At 43.5% G+C, this 13307-nt stretch overlaps 1 long non-coding RNA gene across 6 annotated transcripts in view; it reads left to right on the top strand.

Annotated features, from left to right (window-relative positions):
• Window positions 1-13307, top strand: part of LOC137328073 (uncharacterized) — a 36938-nt gene that overhangs the window by 19777 nt on the left and 3854 nt on the right. For 3 of the 6 annotated variants that reach the window (XR_010964610.1, XR_010964609.1, XR_010964607.1), the window contains one exon: window positions 2707-2828. This is a non-coding gene — a long non-coding RNA (uncharacterized lncRNA). The other 3 variants (XR_010964608.1, XR_010964611.1, XR_010964612.1) reach the window with 3 other exon arrangements.

Raw genomic sequence — 13307 nt, 5'->3', positions numbered from 1 at the left:
TCTGTTGTTGAAAGGCAGTGAAGGTTGACAAGGACTTGGTGTGGGACAAGATGCAGGTGACAGAGCTCTGGCTAAGTTGGAGTTTGTGAAGGGTGGAGATTGGGTACCAACAAGAGGGCATTGGAGAAGTCACGTTTTGAGGTAACAAAATCGTGGATAAGGGTTTCAGAGGTGAGGCTGGGGCAGACATGGGCAATGTGGCCGAGGTTAAGAACATAAGAACATAAGAAATAGGGGCAGGAGTAGGCCATCCAGCCCCTCGAGCCTGCTCCACCATTCAACAAGATCATGGCTGATCTTCCACCTCAATGCCATTTTCCTGCACCATCCCCATATCCCTTGATGCCTTTAATATCTAGAAATCTTTCGATCTCTGTTTTGAATGTATTTAATGACTGAGCCTCTAAAGCCCTCTGGGGTAGAGAATTCCAAAGATTCACCACCGTCTGAGCGAAGAAATTTCTCCTCATCTCATTCCTAAATGGCCTACCCTTTATTCTGAGACTGTGACCCCTGGTTCTAGATTCCCAGCCAGGGGAAACATCCTCCCTGCATCTACCCTGTCGAGCCCTGTAAGAATTTTGTATGTTTCAATGAGATCACCTCTCTTTCTTCTAAACTCTAGAGAATACAGACCTAGTCTACTCAATCTCTCCTCTGATCCCAGGAATCAGTCTGGTGAATCTCCGTTACACTCCCTCAATGGCAAGTATATCATTTCTTAGGTAAGGAAACCAAAATTGTACACAATACTCTAGGTGCGATCTTACCAAGGCCCTATATAATTGCAGTAAGACATCTTTACTCCTGTACTCATATCCTCTTGTAATAAAGACCAACATACCATTTGCGTTCCTAATTGCTTGTTGCACCTGCATGTTAGCTTTCAGTGACTCATGTACAAGGACACCCAGGTCCCTTTGAACATCAACATTTCCCAATCTCTTACCATTTAAAAATACAATGCATTTCTGTTTTTCCTACCAAAGTGGATAACTTCACATTTTTCCACATTATATTCCATCTGCCATGTTCTTGCCCACTCACTTAGCCTGTCTATATCCCCTTGAAGTCTCTTTGCATCCTCCTTACAACTCACATTCCCACCTAGTTTTGTGTCATCAGCAAACTTGGAAATATTACATTTGATCCCCTAATCCAAATCATTGATATAGATTGTGAATAGCTGGGGCCCAAGCATCGATCCCTGCGGTACCCCACTAGTCACAGGGTGAATTAAGTGGTCTTGGTGATGGACAGGATATGGGATATGAAGCTCAGCTCGGGGTTAAATGGGACACTGAGGATGTACACTGACCGGCTTACCCCGAGCAAGCAGCTGGAGAGAGGGATGAAGTCAGGGCAAGGGTATGGAATTTTTGGTGAGGATCAAATAAGGAGGATTTGATTTTTCCAAAGTATATTTAAAGGGAGTTCCAAACCGTACCACTTCTCCTTTTCTGCAGTTAAATTCTGATATTATTCCAGGGCTGTCCTCTTCTCCATCAATAACCATCTCTACTGAGAGTGTCACCTATGGCTCAGTTGGTAGCACTACTTGCCTCTGAGGCAGAAAGTTGTGGGTTCAAGTCCCACTCCAGAGACTTAGAGCACAAAATCTAATACTGAGTCAATGCTGCACTGTCAGAGGTGCTGTCTTTCAGATGAGACGTTAAATCAAGGCCCTGTCTTCCCTATCAGGTTGGATGTAAAAGATCCTAGGGCACTATTTCAAAGAAGAGTAGGGAAAGATCTCTCTGGTGTCCTGGCCAATATTTATCACTAAATCTGATCATCAGCACAGTGTTGTTTGTGGGACCTTGCTGTGTACAAATTGGCTGCAGGGTTTCCTACATTACAACAGTGACAACTCTTCAAAAGAGTATTTCATTGGCTGTAAAGCGCTTTGGGATGTTGTGAAATGCAAGTCTTTCTTTACCTCTCCGGCACTCGCAGAACCCAAGCCCAGCATCAAACAGCGCCTTCACAAGAAGGGAGAAAACTGGCAAACTGTCCAAACGTGCTGTTGGCCACTCTGCATCGCGACAGCCAACCTGCTGGACATGGAGATCCGCACGGCCTCGGCAGTTTTGCTGTGCATCGATTTGGCTTCCTCTCTGAAGGATTGAGCGACTAAAACTTGCGGCCAGTTATTTAAAACGACTGGATGATATACGCTACAACACATGGAATATGTGTCACAATATCACACAGCGCTGTCAGCGTCGCTTTTTATCCCTCAATCTGTTCCCAAATGCGAAGTGAAAAGTCCATTCATCAAACAATTACAGCCGGTGGCTGGTTTGGGAGTTAAGACGCTGCGATCGCAAGCCTGATGTGCACCCTTGAGGATCCGGGAGCGAGATTCCTGCCACATTGCACCTCCTCCATGCTAATTTCGCAGCTTGATTTACGGTGATGTGAAAAGCAATGACTGGAAGATAAGGAACCGGTGCTGATGCAGCCTGCCTGCCCGAAATTGCTATTGACATTTCAATTTTGCATGATTTTTTCTTCTTTGATGGTATAATAGGGAAAATTTACATTTGAATAAAGAGCAAGTAGTACACGTCGCTGCCAGTTTCACAGAATGTCAAAGTGTTTTTTTTCCAATTACAAATCTATTTCAGATGGTATAATGCAATTAAAGAATAATTGGTACAAGAACGGCAGCAAGGTTACGATCCCATTTTTTTCTCTCTGCAGAAACATTCAACCTTAAACTCTCTCCCCCAAAAGGCGGTGGATGCTGGGAGTCAACTGAAATGGTCAAGACTGAGAGGGACAGATTTTCGTTGGTGAGGGGTATCAAGGAATGTGGATCAAAGGTGGGTAAAAGGAGTTGAGGCACAGATCAGCGATGATCTGATTGAATGGCGGAACAGTCTGGAGGGGCTGAATGGCCTCCTCCTGTTCCTATGTTAACTTGGACCAGGCTGGCAGTCCTTGAATATTTACATTTTTAATGAAATTCCAAATGAATTAATGGCAATGGATGTCCCACCACTACTCAAAATGCTTCCCCCTTTTATGTTGGGGAAGAGTTGTACTAATGTCCTGGATTTGAACCTAGATTGTAAATGAAAAATTAATGTGTAACCCACTGCTCCATCACACCCCCTATATTTTTTAATTAAATAACTACTTGCAATTCTTGATTGGTGAGTGTAATTTACAGACTTTTCTTGATTGGGGGGGTGTAATTTGCAGGCTTTTCTTGATTGGTGGGTGTAATTTACAGGCTTTTCTTGATTGGTCGTCTAATTTACACGCTTTTCCTGATTGGCAGGTGTAATTTACATGCTTTTCCTGATTGGCACGTGTAATTTTCTTTACCTCCACTCAGTCCGTATGCGTGACCCTGACCTGCTGGTCGCTTGCCATTTTAATCCCCTGTCCCATTCCCACTCTGACCTCTCTGTCCTCGGCCTCTTACACTGTTCTAATGAAGCTCAACGTAAGCTCGAAGAACAGCACCTCATCTTTCAATTAGGTACTTTACAACCTTCGGGACTCAATATTGATTTCAATAACTTCAGATCATAACCACTGCTCCCATTTTTTCAGTCAGCTAATTCTGGTAATGGTTCTGCCATTTACAGCTACTCCTGATCAATCTTTTGTTTTTTAACCTGTCCCATTACCACCCTCCTTGCCTTACACCATCATCCCTTTTGTCATTTAATCACTCGTGCCCTCTACCCTATCACAGACCTTCCCTTTTGTTCTTTCCTCCCCTCCCCTCCCCTTTCCCTGGCTCTATTTGCTTAAAAACTTTAACTCTTTAACATCTTCCAGTTCTGATGAAAGGTCTTCGACCTGAAACATTAACTCTGTTTCTTTCTCCACTGATGCTCCCTCACTTGCTGAGCTTCTCTAGCATTTTCTGTTTTTAATTCAGATTTTCAGCATCCGCAGTATTTTGCTTGTAATTTTCTTGATTTACATATCAGGTTTTATTTACATGATCAAGCTCTGATATATGTGACCAAGCTGCTTAGTTGCAATGCATGATGTGGTTCCCCAGGAAGTAAATAGGAACATAGGAACAACAGTAGGCCATTCAGCCCCTCAAATTTGTTCTGCCATTCAATTAGATCATGGCTGATCTGTACCTCAACTCCATTTACCAGCCTTTTCTTTATATCCCTTGATACCCTTACCTAATAAAAATCTAGCAATCTCAGTTTTGATCATTTCAATTGACCCCCAGCATCCACAGCCTTTTGGGGAGAGAGTTATGATTTCCATTAACCTTGATGTGAAAATGTGCTTCCTGATTTCACCCTTGAATGGCCTAGCTCTGATTTTAAGATTACGTCTCCTTGTTCTAGATTTCTCCACCAGAGGGAATAGTTTCTATGCATCTACCTCATTGAATCTTTTTATCATCTTAAACACCCCGATTAGATCACCCCTCAATCTTCTGAACTCAAGGGAACAAAAGCCAAGTTTATACAACCTGTCCTTATAATTTAACCCTTTAAGCCCTGGTATCATTCTGGTGAATCTGAGCTGTACCCCCTCCAAAGCCAATATATCCTTCCTGAGGTTTGGTGCCCAGAACTGAACCCAGTACTCCAGATGTTGTCTGACCAAAGATCTGTACAACTGAAGCATAACTTCCTCACTTCTGTATTCCAACCCCCTTAAGAAAAAGGCCAACATTCCATTAACCTTTTTGATTGCTTTTTGTACCTGTGCAGTAGATTTTAGTGACTTTTGTACCTGGATGCCCACATCTCTTTGCTCCTCCACAGCTCCTAGTCTCTCCTTATTAAGAAAATATTCCGATTTGTGTTCCTTGGATCCAAAGTGGACGACCTCACACTTCCACACAGTGAACTCCATCTGCCACAGTTTTGCCCACTCACTTAGTCTGTTTATGTCCCTTTATAACTTCCAGCTCCCATCTACATAACTTACTGTGCCTCCTAACTTAATGCCATCTGCAAGTTTGTGTATGCAACTCTCTATTCCTGAATGAAATCAATAGTATGAATAGTGAAAAGAAATAGGGATTAAGTACGCTTGTCTTTTACAGGAAACCCTGTAATTGTGTGGATCTATTTTGGTGAAGAATTTGAGTTAGCTTTCATCGTCATACAAAACCCTGTATTTGTCAGAATTCCAAAAGTTTAAAAAAATGTTTTTAATTCCAATGAGTTACTCACAGTTTTAGTCAGTCAGGCTAGAATTGCACGTCAACTCAATATGGAACACAGACAAGTATGTACAGAATTTCATACGTGTGGCACAGGTATAATTGGAATTTCAGACCTGAAAGTTTCATGTGTGAAACACACACATGCATGGGATTTCATGCCTGGAGCACATGTGTGTGTGGAATTTCACACCTGGAATGCATACATATGCAGAATTTGACACCTGGAGGACAGCTATACATTGAACTCCATACCTGAAGGGGCAGGTATGCATGGAATTGTGCACCTGGAGCACAGCATACATGGAATTTCATATCTGGCTGTAACAACCCAGCAGTCAAACTGATTATAGATGAGCAGCCACCTGCCAGCAGTTTAGTCATCTGTTTGTCCATATGTATACTATTAGTAAAACTTTGTTCCCCCGTAAAGGCTTGAATTTAAATTTGCCCTTAAAAAGAAATGGCCAAATTTGCAAGTCTTGAAAGGAGCAATATTGGGACCAACAATGGGAGTGGAGGTGTAGAGGGAAAAGGGGTGGACTAGATTGAATCTTGAAGACTCCACAGTAGAAGTTCATGAGAGCTGCTGTTTGGCTGCAGGTTGTGCAATGAGTAGCGCTAGCAAAAACATTGAATCGAGCACAGGGCCAAATCCAGCAGAATTGGAGGCCGTGCATGATGGTCTGAGCCCCCAAAAGAAAGAACTTGCATTTATATAGCACCTTTCATGACCCCAGGACATCCCAAAGCGTTTATAGCCAATGAAGTACTTTTGAAGTGTAGTCACTGTTGTAACGTAGGGAAATACGGCAGCCAATTTGCACACAGCAAGGTCCCACAAACAGCAATGTGATAATGACCAGATAATCTGTCTTAGTGATGTTGATTGAGGGATAAATATTGGCCAGGAAGAACTCCCCTACTCTTTGTTGATCCATGGGATCTTTTACGACCGCTTGAGAGGGCAGACAGGCCTTGGTTTAGCCTCTCATCCGACAGTCTTGATAGTGTTGTGAATTCCACCAATTGAATTGATTTTCTATTAAGCTGTACACATGTATCCTGTGTGCACAGTTGGGGCTCACGGTGTACACCATAACTCATTTAAAATTGTGTTTTGTTTTAAGAATAAATTGTCATATTCTTTTTTCACAGGAATTGTAGTCAAGTTTCATGGTCTTTGCTTGGTCAGAAAAGGCAAACTTCACACTTAGAATCATAGAACTATAGAAAGTTACGGCACAGAAGGAGGCCATTTGGCCCATCGTGTCCGTGCCGGCCGAAAAAGAGCTGTCCAGCTTAATCCCATTTTCCAGCACTTGGTCCGTAGCCCTGTAGGTTACGGCACATCCAAGTACTTTTTAAATGAGTTGAGGGTTTTTGCTTCTACCATCTTTCAGGCAGTGAGTTCCAGACCCCCACCACCCTTTGGGTGAAAAAATTTCTCCTCAGCTCCCGTCTAATCCTTCTACCAATCACTTTAAATCTATGCCCCCTGGTCACTGCTAAGGGAAATAGGTCCTCCCTATCCACTGTATGGAGTCCTGTCATAATTTTAGACACGTCAATTAAATCTCCCCTCAGCCTCCTTTGTTCCAAAGAAAACAACCCCTGCCTATCCAATCTTTTCTCATAGTTAAAATTCTCCTGCCCTGGCAACATCCTCGTAAATCTCCTCTTTACCCTCTCTAATGCAATCACATCCTTCCTGTAATGTGGTGACCAGAACTGTACACAGTACTCAAACTATGGCCTAACCAATGTTTTATACAGTTCTAGCAAAACCTCCCTGCTCTTATATTTTATGCCTTGGCTAATAAAGGAAAGTATCCCGTATGCCTTCTTAACCACCTTATCTACCTGCCCTGCCACCTTCAGGGATCTGTGGACATGCAGTCCAAGGTCCCTTTATTCCTCTACACCTCTCTCGGGAGTATCCTTCCGTTTATTGTGTTCTCCCTTGCCTTGTTTGCCCTCCCCAAATGCATTACCTCACACTTCTCTGGATTGAATTCCATTTGATACTTTTCTGCCCACCTGACCAGTCCATTGATATCTTCCTGCAGTCGACAGCTTTCCTCCTCACTATCAGCCACACGGACAAGTTTTGTATCATCTGCAAACTTCTTGATCAAGCCCCCCACATTCAAGTCCAAATCATTAATATATACCACAAAAAGCAAGGGACCTGGTACTGAGCCTTGCGGGACCCCACTGGAAACAGCCATCCAGTTGCAAAAACACCCGTCAACCATTACCCTTTGCTTCCTGCCATTAATCCAATTTTGGATCCAACTAGATACTTTCCCTTGGATCCCAGTTCATGCATGAACTTAATAATGACTAGCAGTAATAAGGACTCCACTTTAATTGTTAACTTCACTAATTTTGCAAAGAACAAATATTTCATTAAAAAATGCAGGCTCTTAAATTTTTTATTATTAATTCCCAGGATGTTGGCATCATTGGCAAGGCCGACATTTATTGCTCATCCCTGATTGCCCAGAGAAGGTGATGGTGAGCCGCCTTCTTAAACCACTGCAGTCCGTATGGTGAAGCTGCTCCTATAATGTTGTAGCAGTTTCATACAACACAGTGGCTTGCTGAGTCACTACAGAGGGCAGTTCAGAGTCAACCACGTTGTGAGACTGGAGTCATATATAGGCCGGACCAAGTAAAGACAGCAGCTCACCCAAAACTCTGCTGCCCGCATCCTAACTTGCACCAAGTCCCGTTCACCCATCACCCCTGTGCTCGCTGACTTACATTGGCTCCCGGTCCTGCAACGCCTCGATTTTAAAATTCTTATCCTTGTTTTTAAATCCCCCCATGGCTTCGCCCCTCCCTATATCTGTAACCTCCTCCAGCCCTACAACCCTCCGAGATCTCTGCCCTCCTCCAATTGTTGCCTCTTGTGCAACCCCGATTTTAATCACTATTGGTGGCTGTGCCTTCAGCTGCCTAGGCCCTAAGCTCTGGAATTCCCTCCCTAAACCTCTCTGTCTCTCCACCTCTGACTTAAAATCTTCCTCTGACTTAAAATCTTCCTCTTTGACCAAGCTTTTGGTCACCTGTCCTAATATCTCCTTATGTGGCTTGGTTTCAAATTTTGTTTGATCGCTCCTGTGAAGCGCCTTGGGACGTTTTACTATGTTAAAGGCACTATATAAATGCAAGTTGTCATTGTTGTATCCTTCTCTAAAGGACAGCTGGGTTTTTACAACAATCTGACAGCTTCATGGTAACTTTTTTATCAATACCAGCTTTTGCGCTGATATTTTTTAAAGCTGAATTCAAATTCACAAACTGTCATGCTGGGATTTGAACTTGTGTTCTTTGGATTATTAATCCAGTAACATAACCACTACACTACTGTGTAATAGAAGGACGGGGGGGACTAGAACAAACGGATAAGAGCTTGCTCAGTGCACAGTGATAACTGAGACTTCAGAAATAGGCCAGGTTATGGAATAGAGGCGCCCCACAGAGAATGCAGTCTCAATAGAAAGTGGTAGCAAAGCTAAAGGTCACAATGATGCGAGTTGTTATGATCTGGAGTGCACTGCCTGGAAGGGTGGTGGAAGCAGATTCACTCGTAACTTTTGAAAGAGAATTGGATAAATACTCGAAGGGGAACAATTTGCAGGGTTATGGGGAAAGAGCAGGAAGAGTGGGACTAATTGATAGCTCTTTCAAAGAGCCGGCACAGGCACAATGGGCTGAATGGCCTCCTTCTGTGCTGTTTCATTCTATGATTCTATGAAGCCAGTGGAGAAATGGAATGTGGCCCAGGAAGAAATGCAACGTGGCCTAGGAGAAATTCAGCAAAGGAGGACAAAGAGATTGATTAAGAGGGGAAAAATAGAGTATGAGAGTAAACTAGCAGGGAACATAAAAACTGACTGTAAAAGCTTCCATAAATATGCCAAGAGAAAAAGATTAGTGAAGACAAATATAGATCCCTTACAGTCAGAAATGGGGGAAATTATAATGAGGAACAAAGAAATGGCAGAACAATTAAACACATACTTTGGTTCTGTCTTCACAAAGGAGGACACAAATAACCTGCCAGAAATGTTAGGGAACCAAGTGAGAGGGAGGAACTGAAGGAAACCAGTATTAATAAGAAAATAGTGCCAGGGAAATTAATGGGGCTAAAGGCTGACAAATCCCCAGGGCCTGATAATCTACATCCCTGAGTACTAAAGGAAGTGGCCCTGGAAATAGTGGATGCATTGGTGATCATCTTCCAAAATTCTATAGACTCTGGAACAGTTCCTACAGATTGGAGGGTGGCAAATGTAACCCCATTATTTAAAAAATGAGGGAGAGAAAAACAGGGAATTACAGACCAGTTAGCCTAACATCAGTAGTGGGGAAAATGCTAGAGTCTATTATAAAGGATATGATAACAGAACACTTGGAGGGCATTAACGGGATTGGATAAAGTCATGGGTTTATGAAAGGGAAATCATGCTTAACAAATCTACTGGAGTTTTTTGAGGCTGTAACTAGTAGAATAGAAAGGGGAGAACCAGTGGATGTGGTGTATTTGGATTTTCAGAAGGCTTTTGATAAGGTCCCACACAAGAGGTTAGTGTGGAAAATTAAAGCACATGGGATTGGGGGAATATACTGGCATGGATTGAGAATTGGTTGACAGACAGGAAACAGAGAGTAGGAATAAACGGGTCTTTTACCAGGTGGCAGGCAGTTACTAGTGGGGTACCGCAGGGATCAGTGCTTGGGCCCCAGCTATTCACAATATATATCAATGATTTGGATGAGGGAACTAAATGCAACATTTCCAAGTTTGCAGACGACACAAAGCTGGGGTGGAATGTGAGCTGTGAGGAGGATGCAAAGAGGCTCCAATGTGAGTTAGACAAGTTGGGTGAGTGAGCAAGAACATGGCGGATGCAGTATAATGTGGATAAATGTGAGGTTATCCACTTTGGTTGTAAAAACAGAAAGGCAGATTATTATCTGAATGGTGATAGATTGGGAAAAGAGGAGGTGCAACGAGACCTGGGTGTCCTTGTTTGATTTGTCTTCAGGTGCAGCAAGCAGTTAGGAAGGCGAATGGTATGTTGGCCTTCATTGCAAGAGGATTTGAATACAGCAGCAGGGATGTCTTACTGCAGTTATACAGGGCCTTGGTGAGACCACATCTGGAGTATTGTGTGCAGCTTTGGTCTCCTTATCTGAGGAAGGATATCCTTGCCATGGAGGGAGTGCAACGAAGGTTTACCAGACTGATTTCTGGGATGGCAGGACTGATGTACGAGGGGATATTGGGTCGACTAGGCCTATATTCACTAGAGTTTAGAAGAATGAGAGGTGATCTCATTGAAACATATAAAATTCTAACAGGACTAGACAGACTAGATGCAGGGAGGATGTTCCCGATGGCTGGGGAATCCAGAACCAGGGGTCACAGTCTCAGGATATGGGGTATGCCATTTAGAACCGAGATGAGGAGAAATTTCTTCACTCAGAGGATGGTGAACCTGTGGAATTCTCTACCACAGAAGGCAGTGGAGGCCAAGTCATTAGATGTATTCAAGAAGGAGATAGATATATTTCTTAATGCTAAAGGGATCAAGGGATATGGGGAAAAAGCGGGAACAGGGTATTGAGTTAGACGATCAGCCATGATCATTTTGAATGGCGGAGCAGGCCCAAAGGGCCGAATGGCCTACTCTTGCTCCTACTTTCTACGTTTCTATGTTTCTATGTAAATGGAACGTGGCCCAGGAGAAATGGAATGTGGTCCAAGAGAAAACAGCTTTCTGCTCTGGATCCAACACAGCAGCAGAGTAAAGGCGACATGGTCTCAAAGTAAACTTGCCCAAAAAGGGATGAAATCCAGCAACCAAATGGTGGGGGTTGTGGGCCTGCCTTACAATGACAATTTAATCAAGGTACGCTTGTTCCAACAAAAACGCTCACTGCACAAATACTCCTTGTGCATCTGCAGCCAAAGACTCTACCGAGAGATTAATAGGCCGCCTTTGTGCAACAAGCAAGCACTTTAAAGAAACTATTAAAAATGTGATGGTGGCAGCTACAAATATTACAGTAATGCTCTGAGAGCTTTTTAAGAGTTTTAATAGACTGTGCATCATGCAGCATCTCACTGCCTGGCCTTCCTATCAGTAACACAGCTTGTGAATTATCATGAGGTACGTAATCATTCAGCAAGCGAAAGAAGGTAAATGTGCACAATTTTACAAAATATTTGCAAAAAATTTTGATTGCGGTATTTATGTCTCGCACCGTTCCCCCCCACCTTCTGTGATTTTCATCTGTCGAGAACAACTCAATAATCTGTTGATGGGGAGCGTGGGGGACACAGTGATCGAAAGGATGAGAGTGTAAACCCCCCCATGGGGGCGGTCACTCCGGTGTATGGCTGTTGAGCAGCAGATAATTTTGCTGGAACTCCTTCTCAGTTTGTGTCTCCAACAGATTTGCCAGGCCCTTGACCAAAGAACATACAAAACTGACAGGCAGGAAAAGACCAGCTGGTCCATCAAACCTGCCCCACACACCATGATGGCCCGAGCATCATGGCTAAACAGTTCTTCCCAACCCCAACCTCCCTTCCTCACACCCACCCACTCCCCCACCCCTGCCGCCATTTAATCTCCTGGGAGAAGCAAAAAAACCCCAGAAAAAACCCAGGGCCAGTAAGGGAAAAAATACTCTGGAAAATTCCTCTCTCCCCCATCCCCCCTGGCGATCGAAACTAATCCAGGAGACATAGAAACTTAGAAAATAGGAGCGGGAGTCGGCCATTCGGCCCGTTGAGCCTGCTCCGCCATTCAATATGATCATGGCTGATCCTCTATCTCAATACCACATGGAGCAAGTTTTATCTATAAAGACACTTACCTTCTAATATGATGTGATCTCTGCCCCAGTCAGGAACCGGTCCAGCTCCCACTTGAAGGTGAGCAGAGAGTCAGCACCCACCACACTAGCCGGTAATGCATTCCAGAGGCTCACTGCTCTCCGGGACAAGAAGAACCGCCTAACTCCCAGTCTATTCCTACTCTTCCATGTGGTGGGACGGGTCCTCAGCAGGCCTTAAAGGGGACAGGCAGCTTTTTGTGGAGGTGCAGTTTTCTAGCAGATTTGAGGCAGTCACCTCTAAGGACCCATTTTACTCCATTTACCGCTCCAAACCTACACAGGTAGGTTCATCTTGAAAGGTCAAGTGGTTCATTTCTGGCATGATTGCAACTTAGGTGCTTTAAATGACCAGTACCAGTAGTACCAGCGTAGCAGTAATGGTAAATGCGCAACGGCTCATTGGATGTAAATCAACAGATTCACCACTAAGATCTGCTAAAGCCAGAATCCAGGATTCAGTGTGCAAAAATTCAGGGAATAGGATTAGAGTATAAGCACTGGAAACTGTAAAGAAGGCAATAACTGCAGACAGGCGACGAGTCACATAATAATAATTTTCAAGCAGATAACGATTATCATTTAACACAAGACAAAAGCAGTTTCGCGTACTAAAAGGCAGATTTTCATCTGAAATGAATGGAGGTAACTGCATGAAAATGGGTTACCTATTTAAGAGGAGCAGAACGTAATATATTCTTTAGCAAGTGTCTACAATACATGGAAAATAGGTCTTCACTGAATTAGTAAGGTTCAGGAGAAAGCATCCACCACTCTTTAGAAAAAAAATGTTTTCTTTACAATGCAAAGGCGATAACATGAACAATATCCATAATTATTTGATAGTCACCAAGCTTCACTTTGTATGCAGTGAGGGTAATGTTCAGTGGAATCTTTAGACTGCACCATTAAATTGAGGCCCCATTTTTTCCCTTCTCACTCGAAGGTGCTGCTAACAAACACTGAGGTCCAGTTCAATGGGCACCAGGCATCTTTCCTTACCTCATGTACATTCCTCATGTGTGAGCCTGGACAGCAAGTAGCAACAGGCTATTTTACCAATGGGGAGCACCACCAAGATCCTAAAATTCTCATCCTTGTTTTCAGATCCCTCCATGGCCTCGCCCCCTCCCTATCTCTGTAACCTCCTCTAACCCTACAACCTTCTGAGATCTCTCCTCCTTTCCTAACCTCTTGCACATCCCCGATTTCTTTCGCCCCACCA

Source organism: Heptranchias perlo, chromosome 12, assembly GCF_035084215.1.
Source record: "Heptranchias perlo isolate sHepPer1 chromosome 12, sHepPer1.hap1, whole genome shotgun sequence".
Classification (NCBI taxonomy): domain Eukaryota; kingdom Metazoa; phylum Chordata; class Chondrichthyes; order Hexanchiformes; family Hexanchidae; genus Heptranchias; species Heptranchias perlo.
This window is presented reverse-complemented; position numbering and strand designations above follow the sequence as displayed.